The sequence below is a fragment of the Talpa occidentalis genome, unplaced genomic scaffold, assembly GCF_014898055.3.
Source record: "Talpa occidentalis isolate TD23 unplaced genomic scaffold, MPIMG_talOcc4v2.1 talOcc4.12, whole genome shotgun sequence".
Lineage (NCBI taxonomy): Eukaryota > Metazoa > Chordata > Mammalia > Eulipotyphla > Talpidae > Talpa > Talpa occidentalis.
The window spans coordinates 94,616,337-94,639,573 of NW_023601212.1; the positions used below are offsets into that span (position 1 = coordinate 94,616,337).

The 23,237-nt window shown below is 42.7% G+C and overlaps 1 protein-coding gene and 1 long non-coding RNA gene across 7 annotated transcripts in view; one reads left to right on the forward strand and one right to left on the reverse strand.

Moving 5' to 3' along the window:
* The first annotated feature begins 5,425 nt into the window (after positions 1 to 5,425).
* The window catches only part of LOC119241904 (group 10 secretory phospholipase A2-like), a 32,887-nt gene continuing 15,075 nt past the window's right edge, over positions 5,426 to 23,237 (forward strand). For 2 of the 6 annotated variants that reach the window (XR_008551251.1, XR_005124391.1), the window contains exons 1-3: positions 5,957 to 6,237; positions 6,526 to 6,637; positions 15,232 to 15,292. The gene's annotated coding sequence lies outside the window, so the exon portion shown is untranslated. The other 4 variants (XR_008551249.1, XR_008551250.1, XR_008551252.1 and 1 more) reach the window with 4 other exon arrangements.
* On the reverse strand, positions 12,529 to 21,544 carry LOC119241905 (uncharacterized). Its single transcript, XR_005124392.2, has 3 exons — positions 21,420 to 21,544; positions 17,654 to 17,711; positions 12,529 to 12,955 (listed from the first exon to the last, which is right to left on the reverse strand). It is a non-coding gene; the product is annotated as an uncharacterized LOC119241905 (long non-coding RNA).

The window sequence follows — 23,237 nt, forward strand, 5'->3', positions numbered from 1 at the left end:
TGTTATATCAGATGTCTTCATGGAATATGAAATTTTAGCAAAACTTGTGTTATAGTCTTGCAACTATTGACTTATTTCTGCATGTTATATAATAGGTTCCTTAATTTTTTTAAATTTAATTTATGTATGCATGCAAGAGCTGGGGTGCAGGCCAGAGCTGTGGGGTAGTGAGAGGATTCACCAGAGAGTGGGGAGCAAAACAGGTGATCTACTGAAATACATTGCTGAGGGGAGCAGCCAGCAAGGCAGGAGAGGTCAGTTGTTAGCTTGAATGATATATAGAACTATGTCAAAGAGCTTTCCAAAACATACTCCCAGCAATATTTTCTCCTTAAGCTTGGCCACAGCTCCTTCCTCAATTTCCCAAAGCACAGCTAAGAGTAGGCTGCCAATTAAAAAAATTTTATCAGTGAAAACCTGAGAACCATACAAGAAAAACTTAAAACTAAATCACATAGCCTCCCCGGTGGCGCAGCGGTTGAGCGCTGGGTTGCGAAGCTGCCCGCAGCCTCTGCAGCGCCGGTTCGATTCCCGGCTGCTCCCCGGCCACTGGAGGAGGGTCCCACATGGTGCGCAGACCTCTCCTGCCGCCCGCTGCTCCCCTCAGCAGTGTACTTCGGTCCTTCTGCCTGCTCTGCTCCCTGCTCTGGCTCTGGTAAATTTTCTCACCCTCCCGCGCTTCTGACTGTACGCAGTGCATGTATAAACAAAACAAATGAACAAATAAATAAATAAATAAAACATGCCTCTATAAAAAAAAAAAATCACATGAACATTACTGGAGTTCTTTTGTTGTGTCCCTTCATTGAGAACCCCCTACTCACCGACTCTGTTCCACCCAATATCTCATCTTGCCAGGATAAAAACCTTCTTTATCAAGTCTTATGTTCCCCAGAGTCCTCTCTCTTGTTATCTCCAGCTCTCATGAAAGAAAATAAAGATGCCCTCCAAAAATGAAACAGAACTGACAAGACAGTGCTCATGAATGCTATCTGCAAGATGGAGCCTTGCCCACAATGCAGTCATCCTCTGACATCACGCTGCATCACAGTTGCTCTGAGCTGCTTTAGTCCAGAATGAATTTTGCTTTACTTTCATATACCCAGAAGACCCATTAAACTGTTTTTTCAAAAGAACATTCTTTCCCTAGAGATGAATTTTACAACTATCCCTTGAGTCGTTCTGCTGGTTCAACCCTCTTGGCTTAAAAGTAACAGAAACCATCTTGAGTGAGCTGAAATGAAAGAATTTGTTCTAGGGACACAAGAATATCTTAAGATGGGGCCTCCCTGGTGGCACAAGGGGTTAAGCACTGCACTATGAAGCAATCCGCAGCTTCTGCAGCATGAGTTCAATCCCCAGCTGGTCAGGGAGCTACCCACATGGCGCAGCAGACCTCTCCTGACTTGCCCGCTGCTCCCTTCAGCAGTGTATTTCAGTAGATCTTCCTGTTCTGCTCCCCACTCTGTCTCTGGTGAATCCTCTCACCCCCCACACTTCTGGCCTGTCCCCAGCTCTTGTATGCATAAATAAATATTTTTTTTTTTAAAGAATATCTTAAGATGCCAGAAAAGAACTTCACTTGGGTCAGTTACCCTCCTCCAACCCAATCTAGGAAGCAAAGTCATATTGTACCAAATAGCTCCAAGTAGAAATGATCAACAAATGGCTGAATGGTAGAGACGATCCTGATCAACAATTTCTAAATGGTAAAAACAGTAGTAGCTATCCCATATGTTCCTGTCCTCTTCCCAGAGGCAACAATTACTTTGAGTGAACTACTTTTATAAAAACTCCATTCATTAATGTAAGGTTATCTGAACTGTATCTCTTTAGTGTATATGTCATTTCCCCTCTCTTCTAAGACCACTAACTTGGAGCCTTCCTTGTCCCAGTATTAGAGTAGTATAGGTAGAGTTTCACACCTTTGACACTGTTGATATTCAGAGCCTGATAATGCATTATGATGGGAGGAGCTGTCTGGTGCATTGCAGAAATTTTTTTTAAAAGATTTATTTATTTATGAATACAAGAACCGGGGTACAGGCCAAAGGTGCAAGGAGTGAGAGGATTCACCAGAGACAGAGTGGGGAACAGAACAGGCAGACTGACTGAAATACACTGCTCAGGTGAGCAGCGGGCAAGACAGGAGAGGTCTACTGCGCCATGTGGGTAGCTCCCTGGAAGGGGATTGAACTCCTGCTGCAGAGGCTCTGGACAACTTCATAGTGCTGAGACTTAACATCTCATGAGGGAGGCCCCTGCCGTCACTTTATAACCCAACACACAAGTATAATTACAGACACAACATACCCTGCTTAAAAGCCTTGGAAAGTTTACCTCTCTTTCTAACCTCCAAGTCCCAGGCACCCTCATTTGTGGCATCAGGCTACCCTTTCCCAAAGTGGTCCCCAACAAGCCATGAGCTGTTATACTTCTGTGTTTTGTTGTTGTTGAAGTTTTTCCCTTTGCATGAAATGTTCTTCTCCATCTTCTTCACCTAACAAACACCTACTGTAGGATCCAACTAAAAAATCCCTCACCTACCCCACACCCTTACTCTGAAAGCTCTTTGATTACACTATTTGTTACACTGTGCTAGTTTTCCCTCCCCCTGACTCCCTTGATATACAGTGAACATTCTCAACAGCTGGGATATTTTACTTTACTCTGAATTCCCAGTGCTGTATGTACTGCCTGGAATTTGTTAGAAATTCAGTGAATGTCAGCATTTATTGGGAAGGTCTGCGTGCTTTCATCTTTAGATGGGCTTACAATTATTCCTAGTATTTAGTGCCTGCTCAACATTCCTTTAAGAATTGCATGGGGGGGGCCTCCCCCATGGCGCAGTGGTTGAGCGCTGGGTTGTGAAGCTGCCCGCAGCCTCTGCAGTGCCAGTTCGATCCCCAGCTGCTCCCTGGCCACCGGAGGAGGGTCCCACATGGCGCACAGACCTCCCCTGCCGCCCGCTGCTCCCCTCAGCAGTGTACCTTGGTCCTTCTGCCTGCTCTGCTCCCTGCTCTGGCTCTGGTGAATTCTCTCACCCTCCCGCGCTTCTGACTGTACCCAGTGCTTGTATAAATAAATAAATAAATCTTAAAAAAAAAAAAAGAATTGCATAGGGAATGATTTCAATTGTAGGAATTACCTGGAAGAATAGAATTAAGGGGAAAAATAATGATCTCTTTCAGTAAGACTCTGTCCTTTTTTCTGGAATTGTTGATTTGTTGGTGTTTTGTAGGTTTTTCTTTCTTTTTTTTAAACAGAAATATAAACCACAGAATGGGTTTTATTTTAAATCCAAGTGTCCAATCTGTACAAAACCAAAATAGTCTATGGAGTATCTACAGAATATGTATGCACGCATCTAGAGAGAGAATGTAGATACATTCTCTTACAGGAGATTTGGACAAAACCGTAAGAGAATTAAGAGTTTGACTTCTACCTAATATTCAGTTGTATTCCTTGCTGGAAATGAAGCCAACCAACATGAAATGAGGATGAACACTTTTATGGATAATATATTGGTGGCATTTAAACAACAAGTATAACAATCTCAAAGTCTTGCTCTGCCTCATACTCTGCCAGAATCCTTTTGCAGAAAGTAGGTAACTTAAAGAACAGGAATATAGAGACCAGGAAATTGGTGTTCTGCAATGAATACTATAATGAGCAAATAACATTCACCAATTTTGACCTTCATTTTTCTACCTTTCAAGGGGAGTTGGGGAGTTGGGGAGTTGAGTGAAATTTATCCTTAACAGCCTTATCCATCAGTTCATCAAACATGTGAACACAAAGGATCATGTGATTTAGTACAAATAACCAAATGTTTTCCAAATTTCAAGTTTCACATACACAATTTTTACCTAAAGGTAAGACCTTAACAGTACTCATCTTACTCAGAGCACTAGGTTTCAAGTCTACCAAAGTCCAAAAGGTTGAATCCTTGAAGGTGAAGGCCACTTCACTGCCATTAACTTTAATTTTTTTTTAATTTCTTTAAAAAAATTCTCAAATAAAAGGGGATGAGGAAACCAACAATACAGAGACTTGAAACAAACACAGAATATGGCTGGTGAAGATTCCTCCAAAGGCACTAACTTGGAAGTGGCCGGAGGGGCCCCTGGGATGGCTAGGCTCTGGATCTGTACTAGAGGGGGAGACTTATCTTCCTCTCCAAGGTGGGGACTGGTGCCTTTTTTTGGGGGGGGGGGCACAGACTGCTTGGGACCCAGTGCCTGCAGCAGAGGACCTAAGGAGAGGTGTTGCCATGTCAAGGAGTTTCTTTCTTATCCTCCTGGCTGATCGGTGGCAGGGTCTGGAAAGTCAAAACTGTTTGTTTCTGAAACTCCTGGCTTGATGAAGACTGGCTCAAGGGGATCTCTTGGACTAATGAGCTCTGGCAGGTCTGGCGGCTCTGACACAGGGCCTGAAATTAATGGCCAAGCATGAAGGCCCGCGGGCCTCGCGATCTGTTGTGGAAAACCTGGGTTGGCAGCTGGGGCGACGGATACCTGAGTGGCCGCCGGTTGGTCTCGGGAAGCATGACGAGACTGACGATGGCTTTGGTTGAGGCTGACCTGAGAAGGATTCTGGAGCTGGATTGGGAGGGCTGTGGGCACTTGGAGGTGGCTCTGGACAGTCACAGACACCGGGGACTGGCGCCGAGAGGACACGGGGAAGGCATCCTGGCTCCGGGGGGCAAGCGTGACCACAGGCTGATTGGGCAGAGGGACAGTAGACAGGTTGGCAGGGCGGAGGATGATCTTCGGGGACCGGCCTGGAGTTGAGAGGCCCAAACCCTGGCTGGCCTGGGCAGGGGTGTGCAGAGCCCGGCTCTTAAGCGTGAAATCAGTTGGAGCTGAACATTCTGAGCGGCTGAGGGGCAGGCTCTGGGAGGGCGAGACGGCGGGCGGCAGAGGCAGGCTCCGGTGGGTCCTGATCGCCCTGGGGCTCGGGGAGCGCGCTGTCCTGGAGGGCCGGCCTGCTGCAGCCTTGGGGCGCCCCGACCGGTGGAAGTCTGGAGTCGCGCCGCTCGCCTGGCCCCCTTCCCTCGCGTCCTTGGCTCGCCCAGTTTCCACCCGGGCCCTGACGGTTATGCTCTGAGAAGACCTTTGAAAGCCCCGCAGGCGCCGCCGCTGCTGGTGCAACCGCATGACGGTGGCGGAGAGGCTGCCCAGCGCGCAGGAGAAGCGGTGGCGGAAGCCGCCCCCCAGAAAGTTCAGCAGGTCGGCGGGGGGCGCCGGGAAGGCATCCTTGACGGCCTCCTCCGGAGACAGCTCGATGTTGCCGGTGAACCAGAAGACCCACCAGAGGAGGCTGAAGAAGATGATGATGGAGCCCCCGTACAGCAGCAGGTCGCCGTACAGCGCTGGGGAGAAGACCCCGGCGAACAGCAGCCCTGCGCCCGTGGCGTCGAAGACCACGCCCAGCCAGAAGAAATGGCTGCAGCGGCCCAGGTGCGTGCACGTCTGGGTCTCCTCCACCGGGGTGCTCGAAAGCTCCATGAGCTCCAGCCGCCGCCAGGTCCGCAGGGGAGACCCGGCGCGAGGCGCCCCACCCGCCGGCGGTGGCCGCTGGGTCCTCAAGGCAACGCCGGGGGCGGGGCCAGCCGGCCAGGGGGCGGGGCTGGGGGCGGGGCAGCCCAGCCGCCGCTCACCTGCGCTGGGGAGAAGCGCGCCGCTCGGAAGCGGGCGCATGCGCAGTACGCCCCGCCGCGCGTGCGGCCGTCATCTGCGCATGCGCCCGCCTGTGGCGGGGTTGGCGACTAACTGTGGGGACCATGGGCGGTGTCCCCACCGCCTGGGCGGCGGGGAAAGGTCGTATCCACTTGTCTCACCCCACACCCCGGCTCTCTGGAGCGAGGGCGGGAGCCTGAGGAGAGCAAAGGGCAAGGACCCGCTGCTAGTCATTTGCCCCCTCAGAGTGGAAGGCGGCTGGGTCCCAGGTGCTGCCACTGACCGCGGAGTTCTCGGTTTGCCTTTGGTGAAAAAGCGGCCAGTTTAGGGTCTCTTGTTAGACTGTTTAATTCCGACGTCTGTTTGACTGGTAGTGACTGGGCCCTTCCCGAGCAAGTTATTAGCCGGCCTAGAGGCAAATCCTCTGAGGGTTTCCTTACCTTCTCTCCTCCTGTTGCTTCCCTATTATTATCACTTTTGTTGACCTGTTTGCCAACAGGGTAAGGCAGGAAAACTGGGCCAACACAGAATACCTGGCTGGAGCCTGAAAACTAAGGTAGCTTTTTTAAAAAATGAAGTCCTTTTCAACCTTGAGATTTGAGCGGGAGAAAATTAAAGCAAGTCTAAAACCTGCTGCCATTCAGGTTACATCAATGAAAAGTCATAACCAAGGACTGGCCCGTGGTTCCTCATTTGCTGAGAGCGAAGTTTTAAAAAATAATCTTTTATTACGGAATAGAGCCATATTTACAGAAAATGGTATAGAGTTCCTTTATACCCCAAACATCAGGTAACTTTCCTTTGTTTTTTAATGCATTACAAAGTTCCATACTTCTTTTTGTAGGTGTTTCTAGAAATTTGGGAAGCAGTGTTGCATGAACTTCCCGAACCTCTCAGTACCAGATCACAAGATAAAACTTGGCTTATTTTCCTACAGTTTCAACTTTGCTTGAATAGTGAGTACTTTAAAATATTAGTATTACAAAAGCAAACATATGGAATAGAATCTAAAATGAGAAAACCAAAGTTTTGATCTAAATATGGTAGATGCAAGTTTATCCCTCCTGAGCTACTCAGGAATATTAGGCAATGTGTGCAAAACTGTATATAAATAGTGTATATAAACATGATATACCTTGCAGGAAGCTCAGTTTCTTAGCAAAACTCGAACAATTGTTTCCATAACCTGGCTATTGTAAATAGTGCTGCAATGAACACAGGAGTGCATATATCTCTTAGAATTAGTGTTTTTGTGTTCTTTGGGTACATACCTAGGAGTGGAATTGCTGGGTCATATGGTATATCAATTTCTATTTTTAACTTTAATATTTCTCTTTTTTAACACTTTTTTTGTTTTTTTTTTTAATGCACACAAGAACTGGGGTACATGCCAGAGGTGTGGGGGGTGAGAGGATTCACAAGAAACAGAGTAGGGAACAGAATAGATAGACTGAAATATACTGCTGAGGGGAGCAGCGGGCGAGTCAGGAGAGATCTGCTGTGCCATGTGGGTAGCTCCCTGGCCAGGGATCGAACTCATGTTGCAGTGGCTGCAGACAGCCTCATAGGTTGCATCTTAACTCTTTGTACCACCAGGGAGACCCCTAACTTTAATATTTCGAGAAACCTCCATACTGTTTTTCGTTGGGGCTAGACCAGTCTACGTCCCAACAGTGTGTGAGCATTCCTTTTTCTCCACACCCTCCCCAACACTTTTTTAGTTCTTTATAAACAGGTGCTTGCAGTCTGTTGGCTTTTTTCAAAAAAAAAAAAAGCAAGTTGTAAGCTTTTGTTACAAATTAAAAATCAGTTTCTCTAAAAATCTCAATTTGACCAGACATGAAATAATTTTAAAAAGGTGTATTGAGAAAAAAAAAAAAACAGGTCTTTAAAAAAAAAAACATTTGTCATTACCAAAAGACACATCTTTGGGTAGAAATAATAAAAACCCCACACTGCATAGATAATGCAGATAGTTCTAGTTATCTGGTCATTGGGCAAAAAGCAAGCACTTAAGGTCTTCATTGTCAATCTTTTGTTCATTTCTCATTGCTAGAATTTCATATTCATTTCTTCTTGTTGGATGACAAAACAAGATAATGGTAAAGATAGCATATTGGCATTTACTCAGCCCCACCCTGTTCTGCCTCTGGAACAAATTTTCAGTTGGTGGATTGACTGATTTTGTCTATTTGCCATCTGTGGCTTAGGGTTTTCAGGGCATCTTCTTCAGTTAATGAAGTCACAACAGTGTGGATGTTGCAGTAGCTGCTGACCTTGGGTCTCCTTCATTTTCCTTCTGTTCTTCATTGTGGTCCTCTCTTGGCTCTTTCCTCACCAACACTGTTATTTCTGTTTTTTTTAAAAATCCCTTATTTTTTACTTTATTTATTTTTAAAGATTCATTTTATTTATTTATGCATACATACATACAGAAATAAATGGGGTATAGGCCAGAGGTGCAGGGGAAGTGGGTGAAAGGATTCACCAGAGACAGAGTGGGGAGCAGAACAGGCAGATTGACTGAAATACACTGCTGAGGGGAACAGCGGGTGAGACAGGAGAGGTCTGCTGCACCAAGTGGGTCTGCTCCCTGGCTGGGGATCTAACTTGTGCTGCAGTGGCTGTGGATAGCTTCACAGTGCTGAGACTTAACCCCTTGCACCACTGGGGAGGCCCCTAAAATCTCTTTTATATTGGTTTCTCTTTTGCCATCATAAGGAAGAAATTTCTTTTATGTCACCATGCTATATAAATGTAGCAGTACTCGTCAACAGAAATTTTCTAATCAAATACTCCATGTATCTGACATTTCCAGTGTCAGAAGAAAGCAAGTTCCTACCTTGGAGATACAGCACAAAGCTATTTTTCCTATTATATATTAAATGTAGGGTTTCTATCCTGTTCTGTAATATTCCCCATGATGATTTTGATGCAGGAAAACTATATTTGATACAGCAAATACATAAAATATGCAAAAAATAAGTTATATTTCATATAATAATTTCTTCTTGTTCTTTGAAGTTTTGCATTGCTGTCTTCACATTTGAAATAGCAGTCACTTCTAGTCTAAGTCTCTTAAGTCTAGTCTAGTCTAAGTGCCTTCTGGAGAGAGAGATCTTCTATCAGTCCTGCTAGAAATAATGAGGCTAAGACCTTATGGGTATACCAGTTCCATGATTCTTGCTCCCTCTTGTGGCCAAATTCTTCAAGTTGTATTTCTATGAATCCTGTCTGCCAAACTGAGTTCTGATAGTCTCTCTTGTTTACCAAAGGTGGTGCTAAAGCTCAAGTTTAGCTTCCTTGGCCTGAGTGTTCTGGTGGCTTTGTGTGTATGGTCACTAGCTGTCTCCCAAAGCTTGCTCTCACTGTTCCCATGAGAGCCAAGCATGGGGGGTGGGGGAGTAGAAGGGCACAAGTGGAACATTTGGGGTACCTATGTGCCAGTTGGCAATTGAAGCATTCTCTGTGGCACACAGGTGGTCTTATTGATTTGAATCCACAATATAGTTAGTAGGATCCCCATCCCTATAAGGCCCTCTGAGAATCATATCTACCTCTGGGCCTCCCCGGTGGCGCAGCGATTGAGCGCTGGGTTGCGAAGCTGCCCGCAGCCTCTGCAGCGCCGGTTTGATCCCCGGCTACACCCTGGCCACCGGAGGAGGGTCCCACATGGCACCCAGACCTCCTCTGCCGCCCGCTGCTTCCCTCAGCAGTGTACTTCGGTCCTTCTGCCTGCTCTGCTCCCCGCTCTGGCTCTGGTGAATTCTGTCACCCTCCCGCGCTTCTGACTGTACCCAGTGCTTGTATAAATAAATAAATAAATCTTTAAAAAAAAAAAAATCATATCTATCTCTACCGCTGTCTTCCCAACTTCCAGCAGTAAAGATTGTGATCTAGTACTCTGGTGAGGAGAGAAAAATAAGCCCCTTTGGCAGCATCTTGCATAACTGGGAGAGCCATGGACTCATGTGCATGCTCTGGCTTTACCCTGAGGAGAGATAATCCATCAAGATCTCTTTTGGCCCAAAGTGGAACTGCCTTGGGGAGGGGTAATGCGGGAAAAGTCAAACTGTTCCCCTTTCTCCAGTGCTTTGAAACTTGTGATTTTTTGCTCCAGCAGTGTGTTGGAATGTCTCTGGATACCTGAACTTCCACAAAGGCGCTCTTGTCCATGGTTATTTTCCAGGGACTTCAGACCACGGCAGAGAGAGACTAGAGCAATTCACAGGCCACAGTCAGGACAGGTCTCTCTACCCATTACTCCAGTTCTGCCTCTTCCTGGGGAATAAAATGAAAGTATTTCTCTAAGAAAGGGAGTGTTTCTACTCAAAGAGAAAAAAGAATAGAAGCTCCTTTTCCCTTTCCTTCAGTCTACCTTCCAGAGGTAGTCACTGTTAAGAGTGTAATACATTTTGTTTTAGTTCTTTTTCAATGTATTTATGCATTTTTTTAAAAACTGGGATCATGCATAAGTGGGGTGATTCTTTTAATGTTTTTTTTCAGGTCATTTTCTAGCAAGTACATGTATTACTGCAGAGAAAATCTTCAGTTCACAGGAAAGCAAACATGCTAAACAGAATCATCTTTTAAAATGTCATTTCATTTCAATCATAGTTTAGGTGCAGTAAACCTTGGGCTTAGAATGCTTAACATGGCAATTTAATTATTTGCCGAACATCCCAGAGGAACAGGACAAGCGATGAAACCAGGGGGTGAGCTTACACCATGCTCACCATCTGCAGCTCAACTTTCTTATTCTCTGTCTACATTCAAATAGGCAAAGTTAGCTACTAATGGTATTTGAGAAAGTATCATGACCCACTTTTATTTGTCGAGGTCCCAGCTCTCTGCACAACTAAACTTTGCCCCCTTACCTAGGAAGGACATATAGAACAAGGTTCTTAGAGTTGGTAATACTGACATACATTCCTTGTTATGGGTCGAGTTGTGTCCTACAAAATTCATAGGATCAAGTCCTATGAATGTGACTTTATTTGGAGATAGGACCTTATAAGAAGGAGATGCTCTTGCTTTGACAGTGTGTAGATGCAGCAGACCTAGAGGCATCCCCTTTTTCTAGCTTCCCATCCCACTCCACTTTTCTAGTCTTAATCTTAAGAACCATCTTCCTAGCCACCCTTTGCTTCCAGGACCAGCCCTGATCAACCATGAGCTCCCATATTTGTCAGAATTTTCCATTGCTGTAGAATGGAGGCCACCATTAATCCCCATCAACCTGCATCCGAGGTCTCCTATACTTGCTTCTCTCTGGGCTTTTGTTTTGACCAGGTGATGTGATTCTGGAGGTTATGGGCCTCACTCAGGTTGGCTGAAGATAAGCCCAAGGTTTCCAAGCCTCTTTTGAGAATGCAAAACCAATGTGATGGCCACACCCTTGGCCAGGAAGTAGGGAAACCATCCAAAGAGGAGGGGGCTAGAACCCTAGTTGCTGTGGAAGAAGTCATGATTATGAAGAACAAGCTGAAGCAGGCCTCTTTGGCTTCTGCCTACACAGACCTCCATCACTGTGACTTTGTGGAGAGCTACTTCCTGGATGAGGCAGAAGTCATCAAGAAGATGGTCAACCACCCAACTAACCTTTGTAGACTGGCAACCCCCAGGATGGGTCAGGAAAGTGTTTTTCCCAAAGGTAGACTGTGCAGCACGACTAGGAGCCTCCAGAGCATAGAGGCCACTGCGGGGCCCCTTTGGCATCTCCCTGGTGTCAGGACATTTGCTTGAACCTCCCCTGTATCCATTTGGCAGTTTCTTAAGCACCCTGAAAGCGTCTTCCAAGTCATGGAAAGCAAAATTGTTTTGCAGAGAAAAAAGAGGGGGGGGGCGCAGAAAGAGAAACCAGAGATCTCTCCCTCCACACACAGAGAAGAGGCCTTGTGAGGACATGGCAAAAAGGTGGCCATAGGTAAGCTAGGAAGAGTTGTCACCAGAATCGGAATCTACCTGAAACTGATAGGAGACTTCTAGACTCCAAACTACAAGGAAATAAGTTTCTGTTGTTTCAGCCACCCAGGATGTGGTACTTTCCTATGGCAGCCCAAGATAACTAGTACAGTCTTAGATCATCCTTTATGGTGGGAAGGGTATTTTTTATACTGTAGGATGTTTAACAGCATCTCTGGGATCTATCCACCAGCAACGCCAGTAGCACCCCCCTTCTTACCCCAGGGTATGACAACCAAGTCACTCCAGATATTGCCCAGTGTTCTGTGGGAAGCAAATTGTCCCAAATGAGATCCCTGATAGAGAGGAATTGAAAATTGTCTTTCTGGTCCTAGAGGTCCTGGCTCTGTTGCTTTCCTCTTCATGGGGAAGACTGTGAGGAAGAGAAATTGCTCCTGTTGGGGAAGAGGCCAAGACCTTAGGTTTCGGCAGGACTGAAATGCTAAGAATGACAAAGGACATGCCCATCCTGCAGTAGTTTAACCAACAGCGATCATTGTGCTGATTTTGTTCATGTTTTCTGGGATCCCCCCCCCCCCCGGAACCTTTTGCTACTTTTGCTTTGAATAGCAAAAGCTGTAACAGCTAGGTTGCCCACAACTTTTTCCCTTTAACTGATGCACTGGTTAAAAGTTAAATGGAAAGAGAAAATTTGCCCCTTTTTGTAGAGGGCACTGGCTCTAGGATGAAGGAAAGGTTAGTAACCTGGCTCTGAAGAATATTTCCCTAACCCCACCTCTCCTACTGGTTATTTTATTGATCGCTTACTTATACTTGAAGATAACTTTGAAATTGTTAAGAGTTTTCCCTCTGCCCCAAATGCTATAAAAGAAAGGCTTTTCTAAAAATAGAAATGAACTGAACAGAAGCAGAATCTGTTGTTATAGCTTAAAAACTAAAATTTATTTCAGGTCTTCATGGAATAAATAAAATTAACATACATTTGAGGCCTGGTTTTGCACACAAAAATGGATAACAGTCTTGCTCTAGCTCTAGTCACCTAAATTAAGGTTGAGGTTGATACTGTAGGTAGATACCATAATGCTTTGCTTGTTTGACTCAACCTTCCCATTGCTGCACTGAGATAATCACATATTGAGTAGCAGCACCCAAAGAAGAGCTAGACCAAGGATAAAAGTTACACAGTCTTCAGTTAACAAAGCCACTCCAATAGTAAACAGAGAATATCCCAATATAAGAAGAGTAATGAATTCATGGGGTTGAATCCAGAAATTCCATGCTTGTTGAATCTCTCGTAATATGGTGACTAAGTGAAGAGCACGTAATATCTCAGGCATGGTGTGTTTTTGCTGGTGGCAGGAAGAAGAGAGAAAGAATTACAAACACAGCTTAAAGGCTCACTAAAGAACTTGTGATTCTGGGACGACAGTGTTTTCCACATAAATGTGATTTATATTCATAATGAGCATGGTAGTCAGGCTAGAGTTCTCTCTTATCTGGTATTCTGGGGAGAGTATAAAGGAGATAATGTTTTAGATAATCCAGAATATCTTCCTTGAAAGATCCTCAAGGCAAGAGAACATCTAGCTTCAGTTCGAAATGGCTTTAGGAAACTTCAGAAAACAATCTGCCCTGAATGTATTGAACAAACCCAGTGGAACTTTTTTTGAAACTGGAATATACTATTTCCCTGAGGCACGCTAGGGAGTATTTAAAACAAAAATACATTTTTTATGTCTTTCTGAAATATCATCTTGACTATATGTCAAGTCATTTTATACTTTGTAAAATAAACATATCAATAGGAAGTAAAACCCATATAAACTTAAGACTTAAATCAACAACCACAGCCACAGTCATTGGGTATCTATGATTATGTTACATGGGTGAAATATCTATACGGTGCTACTCTGAACATTTCTTAAATTCTCAGATATATCAGCTCTAAAAACAAGCTAGGAGGCAGGCAAGATAGCATAGGTATTTAGTGACTTCAGAACAAGGCAAAGAATGCTAGAGGCCCAACTTAGACAACATCTATGGGGGGAGGGGGTGACAGAAGAGACAGCCCCTGCCTTTGAGCACCTCAGCTGTCTAACCTCAGTGTCTTCATTAGTAACAATACCCACCTCATTTGGCAGTTGGGAGCATTAAACTGGCAGACTTAGTAGAATGCCTATCTTTACGGCTAATGTCTATTAACCTGTTTCAGACCTGTCTATCTCCTGTAGAGCCAGATCTCCCAGTCGTCTGAGTAGAGAAGTGAAATCTCTCTTCAACTACCATTACTTCTAAATAAATCAGATTCTTCATTGAGGAACAGGTGTCAGGGAAGAAGTTTGAGGCCTCATTTGATGACCTGTAGGTAGACTCATTCTAAAGACAAAGTACATGCAAGTTCAGGAATAGAAGCAATATATATAGAATATAAGCAACTCAGAAGGCTAGCCTTTTAATCTTTTAATATTGAGCTTGGAACCTTTGAGATTTGATTTCTGACACCTGGTGACAGGTCTCAAACCTTATGGCTCAGTGGGCAAATAGAGAAATGGAAACTCAGAGCTGTCTCTGGTAGATCCCTTTTTTGTGTTCTGAGCTACCCTACCTTGTTTGTCTCAAAATGCACTCATGTGTTCCTTCCAAGTCTTCTGGACTGTTAAACTTCAAATTTTGTCATTGAACAATTGCACTTATGCACGTCACCTTTCTCAATAAAATTCTGATACAGAGAAATGCCCTAGACAGACCCTTGGATAAACTTACAAACTGATGAGAAACTTACTTCATGAGGTTCTTTTCCAAAATCATAATGCATGTCCGAGAAGTTTGAAGATGTCCTTTACATAAACACTAGTGTAAACATGAGTGTTTTTAAAGTTTAGGACAACTTTATAATACAGTTTAGAGTTGTAGACGGTACATCAGATTAGGAATCTGAAGACTGGATTTCAAAATTCACAAATACCTGACTGTTGAGATCCCAGACAGATCAGCTATATCAGCCTCTGCCTTCCACCAGCTTAATTTTTTTTTTTTAAGAAGGATTTGATTTTTTTTTTTGCATTTGTCATTTTATTTATTTATGAAGTATCATTGTCTTATGTCCTTGTTAATACTTTAGCAGTGTAGGATTTCTCCTCTCAGATGTGGTCACTGTCGCTTTCCCACCACCAAAGCTACCTCAGTCCTCCACCGCAGTCCATTGTGCACTTCCCCTTTACACGCCTCCCTCTGCCCTTCTGGATGCCTCAGATCTATGGTCAGCTTTCAAGGGTTGGTTCTAAAGTTTGTCTTTGTCTGACTCTTTCAAATGACTTAATCTTGTTGAAGATAATAGTAACTTAATTAAATCTGTGCAGTAAAGTTTTATTGCTGTGCCCATAGATACGGACACAAGTGAAATGTGAGAGAATGGATGGAGAGATGCTAGGGAATGAATAATAATGGATTCCTAGGGTTTAGTCCTAAATGTTACATTTTATATGCTAAGCAGAAGTGTGGGGCATTTTTCTAGCTAGAACAATAGTGGACACAAAGGCAGCATGAAGTGATGCAGGATCATATATGGGTAATGATTTGTAGTAATTTAGTATGATAATAATAAGTAATTTACTTATTAATTTAGCATGGACACAGTGGAAGATGGATTCTGTGAAGGGGGAGAGATCAGAAAGGCAGAAGAAGAGGTAAGCAATGCCCAGATTATTTAGGACTTTAGTTTACCCACCATGGCCAAATGGGATTTATTCCAAGGATGCAGGGAGGGTTCGATATATGAAAGTCCACAGTGGGATTCATTAAATCAAAACAAGGTAAAAATCAATGATTACCTCAAAAATAGATGCAGAAAAAGCATTTGATAAAACCTAGCATCCATATATGATATGAAATCATTCAATAAAATGGATATAGAAGGAACATATCTAAAGATAGTAAAGGAGGCCTCCCTGGTGGCACAGGAGGTTGAGTGCAGTGCTGTGAAGCTGTCTACAGCCTCTGTAGTGCCAGTTCGATCCCTGCCAGCCATGGAGATACCCACATGGCGAGCAGACCTCTCCTGTCTCACCCATTGCTTCCCTCAGCAGTGTATTTTAGTCAGTCTGCCAGTTCTGTTCTCCACTCTGTCTTTGGTGAATCCTCTCATCCTCCTGCACATCTGGCCCATGCCCCGGTTCTTGTGTAGATAAATAAATCTTTAAAAATAAAATAAAGATAGTAAAGGCCATGACAAACCTATGGTCAACATCACACTCAATGAAGAAAAACTAAGACTTTTCCTCCAAGATCAGGAAAAAGACAAGGACACCCACTCTTACCACTATTATTTAATGTAGTACTGGACTACGTTAGAGCAATTAAGCTAGAAATAGAAATAGAAAGTATCCACATTGGAAAGGATGAAGTGAAACTGTCTTCAGATGACATGAACAGTCATGACATAATATATATAGAAACCCTAAAGAATCCACCCAAAACCTGGTAGAAATAAATATTATCAAGTTGCAAGCTTTAAAATGAATATACAAAAATCTGTTGTGTTTCTATTCTAGTTCTAAATAATGAACTAGTAGAAAGAAATGATTTTTTTTAAATGCCATTTAGGATCACAGCAAAAAAGAATACAATGTCTAGTAATAACTTTAAGATAAAGTGATGGACCTGTTCACTTAAAACTGTAAAACAATATTGAAAGAAATTGAAGAAGGCAAATAAATGGAATAGACATTCCACACTTACAGATCAAAAGAATGAACATTGTCAATATGACCATTTTAATTGAAGCAATATATAGATTCAATACCATTCCTACTAAGATATCAATGGCACTCCTCACAAAAACAGAATAAAAATTTTTTAAATTTATATGGAACCATAAAAGACCTTGAATAGTCACAACAATCCTGAGAAAAAAGAACAAAAATGTAGCTGTTCTATTCTCTGACTTAAAACTACAAAGCTATAGTAATCAAAACAGTATGACAAAAACAGGCATACATATCAGTGAAATAGAACTGAGAGCTCTGAAATGAAACCACACATATATGGGCAACTAATTTATAACACACGTACCAAGAGAATACAGTGGAAAAGTCTGTTCAATAAATGGTGTTTGAAAAACTGACAGCCACGTGCAAACTAATGAAACGCGAACATTATTTTATATTATCTACTCGAATCAATTCAAATGGATTAAATACTTAAGGATAAGATTTGAGACTATAAAATACATAGAAGAAAACATAGGTAATAAGTTCTTTGACGTCAGTCTTAGTAATGTCTTTGTGGATTGTCTTCAGCAGTAAGAGAAACAAAAGAGGATATAAACAAATGGAACTCCATCAAACTAAAAAGCTTCTAAAAGAAATGATTGTTAAATGAAAATGCACCCTACTGAATGGGAGAAGATATTTGCAAACCATATCAGACAAAGGGTTAATATTCAAAATCTATAAACAACAACAAGCAAAAATTACCACCTCACTAAAAAAAATACACATTCTAAATAAATATCTTCAGGACTGGTCCTTAATCACTTGGGAGATAACTTCTGAGCCTGGGGTCTATGATGCCTGATAAAAAGATTTTTATATTCCTTGGTTTTAGGCCACATTGTATGAGTTCAAAAGAAGGGACTGGAGACTGAGTAGCTAAGGTCAGTCATGTACCCAAATGCCTACAGGACTGACCCCAGCCAAGAACCCTAGACAGCAAGATTGGGTGAGCTTCCCTGCTTGGCAGCGCTTCACACTTGTAGAATTGCTGGGGGAATTAAGTGCTGTCCACGTGACTCCACTGAGAGGGAACAGTTAGAAGCCTGTGTCTGGTATAGCCCAGATAGGCCATTTTCCTTTGCTGATTTTAATCTGTATTATATACATTCATGATATTAAATGCTTTCACTATGATAAACTAACCATTAAAAAAGTAACCATGAATACAAGTTTTTCTGAAATCTTCTAGTGAATTATCAAACTAAGGATAGTCTTGGGGACCCTTGCACACAAGAAGTAAAAAAATATTTCATTTTTAAGTTTATTAATACTTACTTGTTCTTGAAAATGATGGATTTGGAGGGCGTCCGAGAAGGAGGTATAAGGGTCTCAACTAAGGAGAGAAAGAGAACACAAATGAGCAGGCTGGGATGACTGATGGTGTGTGGAGACTAGGATCAGCTGGATTGGGGACTAGATTGTAGTAGCTACATTTTCTAAGATTGGATGCACGGGGCAGGGCAAGGGGAATGGTTCTAGGGGGCAAGAGGATGAATCATAGATAAGTCAGAAGTCATGTGCTTGTGCAAGATCTAGGTGGAAACTTCTAGTGGAGTACCATATCCAACCTGAAGCAGAGGTAAGGTTACCAGTAGACAGAAGTAGTTGAGACTATTGAACAGAGAAGCTCATCTTGAAGGAATATCCAGAAAGTGATGAGAAGATAATCAAGGATCTAATGCACAACGGCTGGTTGTTTAGTCTCTGTGTTTTCTGTAAGGCAGGGGCCATGCAGGCTATCACTACAAGATTTCTCCTTACTTTGGAAGGTTAGAGGTGTACCCACTACTTATTTCAGGTCATCTGGCTCTACTCCATGAGCAGAAACCTTGTCTATTTTTTATTGCAGCTAGAGTGCCTGCACATGGTAGCTACTCAAATACTTCATTAACAGAGTGATTCTGAAATTAAAAATAGCTCCTATAGGAAAGATAAACAGGGTTTTGGCTAGCATAGTTGAAGTCCTATGATTAGATGAAAACAATATCATTCATTCAAGTTCTATGAATAAGTGTTCGCTAGAAATAATTAAAAAGGTTTAGAAGTTGAGTGTGGAAGGGCAAAAAGATCTGCACAAGCCAGAAGGGCCAGGCTGCCTAGCTTTGAGACCTGGTAAATCTCTTACAGGCCAGATGCTCTGTTACTTCTAACAGCCATGGCCAGTGCTTCAGGCACTTCCTCAGTGGTGTTCCACAGAATGCTCATCCCCAGACAAATGCTTCACCAATAAAAAGTTTCTTTGTCAAATTAGTTTGCCAAACACTCTCTTGGGTTCCGTAGCACACAGGAGTACTCTAAAGGCTCTGAGACATTTTGAAATGAAGACATGGGCTTGTAAAACCCAGTGTTCCCCTAAAGCGCCTGGCCATTGAACCACTTCCTACCAAAGACCTTCTAAAACCCCACTGAACTCATGCCCTTTGGAGTCCATCTGTTGTACAACTATCCCAGGCCAGGTAGGTTCATTGTTGATTCAGGCAGACGAAAAGAGAATTTCGGAGTCTTTGGTATCTCCAACATGCCTTTAATGCTGAAGCAGGGGACCAGACACAGGCAGATGGGCAGGCAGGGAGGCAGCAACTGAGCTTCTAGGCCCCTGGATTCTCCCCTTTTATCCCTTCTGGTATTGTAATTACATGTGCACATGCCCAGTGCTCTCTGGTAGTAGTAGCTAAGCCAGGACCACTGCTCTCACAGTGCCCCCTGCTCATTCTCCCAAGCATGTTTTGCACTGAAACAATATCACATGTGGTTAATGACAGCAAGGCCACAGGTGGTGGCAATAGAGGCTAGTGACGGGAGGTGGGGAAAAAAGGCTGACTTACTCCATTTTCCCTACACCACCTTATCAAATACAGAGTTTCAAATGCTTTCCACAGAATAGGCACAATTTATCAGATCATTCTTTGACACCAGAACATCTTAACAGTAAGCAGAGCAAGCTTTCCGAGCTGGTGGACCAACAATTTCCTCTGGTCTAAATTAAAAATATGGCAGTTTTTATAATTCAGGGATAAACCCGAGTTTGTACCAAATAACATTAGTGAAGGTGGCATGGGTCCTGGAGCTGCACATGTGGGCTCAAGTCCTTCCTCTGCCACCTTCTCCCTCTGCTCCCATCCCTCTCTCTATAGAGGGTGATGATCACAGTAGAATTGACCTCATCGAGCGGTTATCTTGCCCAGCATATCCCAACGGCTCAACGAGTGCTGGCTATCTCTTTTAAGTTAATGTGTTTTTTAATCACACATTATAACGAAATCATTTCAGGAGGTGAAGGGAGTTCGGGTCAATTAAAATTATTTTCATTAAAAATGGATTGGGAAATCAGCAAACATTTTCTGAGACTGACACACATTACCCTGCAGATTAAACAAAGAAAAAATAAAATAATGATGGGAAGCTTCATTTTCAACTATAAGAACAAACTTTCAGAGAAACGATATAGCAGTCACTATTCTAAAAATCCAAATTTACTGATCTAATATGAGACTGTCAAGCAAAGATCAAGAAATAGTTTCATAACAAGTATTCTTTAAAACGAACAATAAACCTGAGAATCACCGGAGAAAAATGACACCTCTTCTAAGGAGTAGGCTCTTGATTAGAAACTCCATAGGGATTTCTAAGAAGAAATTGGGTTAGGATTTTCCCCAACAGAGTGTATGATATGTGCTGCTCACCTATATTCTTGTTTCAGATATAATTTTCAAAAGCTATGAACACATACTAATTAGATACTAAGTAACTTGGAAGTAAGTATTCATAAAATAAGGTAATATATACACTTAACTGGTTTTGTGACTCAGAGTTGTAACCTCTTCCTTTGGTGTTCACCTGCTCCTAATCCGTTAAAGTGAAAAATACTAAGACAAGTATAATTGTAAGCTACTTCATGTTGAAATCTCCCTAGAAAGTAATTATAGCCATTATATTTTATGATAAAAAAAAGAAATTTCATGAATGAAAACTTGGAAAGCAGGATAAGAGAAAAGAGAAAGGAAAACATGTAAAATAGACAAAGGCTAGAATACAGCAAAATGTTAACTACCATTACCATTCTAAGAGGCACTCAAAAAAAAATGTGAATTGCCTTATCTATCTATAAACTTTTCAGTAGGAAGAATTCAGAATACTTCAAGTTACTTTCTGACAGTGTCCCCATGTCAGCAGTAGAAAAATCAAAGCACCAAAAGCTGTTTGCTGTTGTTACTTAAAAGCAATGTCAAGAAGTCTGGAGGACTCGGGGGGAAGTCAGTCTTCCTGACAGGTCTGAAGGATCAACTTCAACCTCCTTGTATCAGGACTCAAGAACAGGGCACTCGGGATAGCTTTCCTTTTTGATAAATTCAGAACAGTTATATATTTTTAAATCCTGGTAACCTTTATTCTGGGTCATCAAGATAGTGATAGATGCTAAATTCAGACATTTCAAAAATTTCTTTAAAAAGGGTTCTGGGCCTCCCCGGTGGCGCAGCGGTTGAGCGCTGGGTTGCAAAGCTGCCGGCGACCTCTGAGGTGCCGGTTCGATCCCCGGCTGCTCCCCGGCCACCGGAGGAGGGTCCCACATGGCGTGCAGACCTCTCCTGCCGCCCGCTGCTCCCCTCAGCAGTGTACTTCGGTCCTTCTGCCTGCTCTGCTCCTCGCTCTGGCTCTGGTGAATTCTCTCACCCTCCCGCGCTTCTGACTGTACCCAGTGCATGTATAAACAAAACGAACGAACAAACAAACAAATAAATAAATAAAAACATGCCTCTATTAAAAAAAAAAAAAAAAAAACATTGAAATGCTAAAAGTATTTTAAAAAAAAAAAAAATATAAAAAAAAAAAAAATAAAAATAAAAAGGGTTCTGACCAGTTAAGACACTATATTTATTTAAGGCTCCTAAAGTTAAAGAATATTCTGGGAACCCACAGTCACTACAATGCTTTCTAAGCAGAATGTTAAGTTCATACAAGGGAAACCTTAATTTCAAGAGAAAAGTAAAAAAGCTTCTGAATTATACCACGCTGTTTTATAAGAAACATTCATTTCGCTTACCTCTTATAAAAAAGTAGCTCTTAGGAGACAAATTAGAAGACTTTACAAGTAACAGATAGCCATTAACCTTCCGAAACAACCTATTTCTTCAAAGAATGAACGCATCACTTTTTGCTATCGCTCATCTTTTGAAGTATGTGTGATGAATTATCGTTAATTGCAGCAACGTGGATCTTCAGCGGGAACCACTTTTACTCCTCATTTGTGCATTTCCCCCCTAATTAAATCGTTGTCTGCTGCCCTTCTTTAAGCTCAGAAGGATTTCATTAAGAAGAGCAGCGAGCAGTGCTTGTTATTACTATACCGCAGTGGTCCTTGATCCTGTTGCCCAGAAAAATCCACCACCTAAGGAGTTTTGAAAATATAGATGCCTCTGCCCTGCTCCAGGTCACCTGAATGAGAATCTCTGGGGGTGAGGTCCTGTAGCAATTAGAAGTTCCCAGATTATTCTAAAGCTCATCCAAGGTCAGACGCTATTGCTGTAAACGAGGTCACCTGGAGAGAAATATATATACAAATATGAAATAATCCATTCCCTGTTTCAATTATAAATTATAATTGCCTCCTTATTTGGCTTCCCAGATACTATTTTGATACAGGTGTCACTTCTGCAAGACGGCAATTGCAGTGGTTCTCAGAATGTCATCTCCAACCAGTAGCATCAGCATCAGCTGGGAACTTGGCTAGAAATGTGAATTTTCAAGTCCCACCAAGACTAGCAGATCAGACCTGTGTTTTATTTATTTATTTATTTATTTATTTATTTTAAATAGAGGCATGTTTTATTTATTTATTTGTTTGTTTGTTTTTGTTTATACATGCACTGGGTACAGTCAGAAGCACGGGAGGGTGAGAGAATTCACCAGAGCCAGAGCAGGGAGCAGAGCAGGCAGAAGGACCGAAGTACACTGCTGAGGGGAGCAGCAGGTGGCAGGAGAGGTCTGCGCGCCATGTGGGACCCTCCTCCGGTGGCTGGGGAGCAGCTGGGGATCGAACCGGCGCCTCCGAGGCCACGGGCAGCTTCGCAACCCAGAGCTCAACCGCTGCGCCACCGGGGAGGCCCTCAGACCTGTGTTTTAATAAGCTCTTTATAGTAGCCTGAAGTTTGTGAACCTCTGAGCTATTGTAATACTTCATTTTTTCCTCCACTGCTCTGATTTTATTAATTTCTAAATAAAGTAACAATGGTTTACAACATTATATAGGTTTCAGGTGGGCCTCACACTAGATAAATATCTGCATATACTACATAGCAAGTCCCACTAAAGTCATCACTAAAGGTTCAAGTCCCTCCTTTACCACACAGCTGACCCCTTTTACCTGATTTACCCTCTCCTTTTCTCTGTCCCTTCTGGTAGCCACTAGTTTGGTCGTATAGTCTAAATTAGGTAAATAATAATATTTTGCCAATCGCAATGGCTTCATAGTCTCATTAACTGATACCTTAAGGTATAATGCTACTTAGGGTTTAGGTGAAGTCTGTGTGTTTTGATTAGTTTCCACCTCCTGCGCTGGAAAACTGTGGGGAAAGGTGCTGGTAGGTGGCGGTGAGGAGAGACAGTGTCAGCTGTGGAAGTGGGACACAGGGCTGGTGCCTGGCTCTTGGCATTTTAAAACCTATCTAAAACAACAACAAACTTCTGTAACCCTTGTTCTGATCATCAAGATAATGATTTAGGAAAAAGAACTTCTTTATGAAATCATTTTTCTGATTAGGAAAGAGAAAACTAGAGAAAATCACAGTAACAAGCAATGGAGAAACGTTAACATTTGTGTCTAACCCATGTGACTCTTCTTAAAACTATGTAGACATCTCAC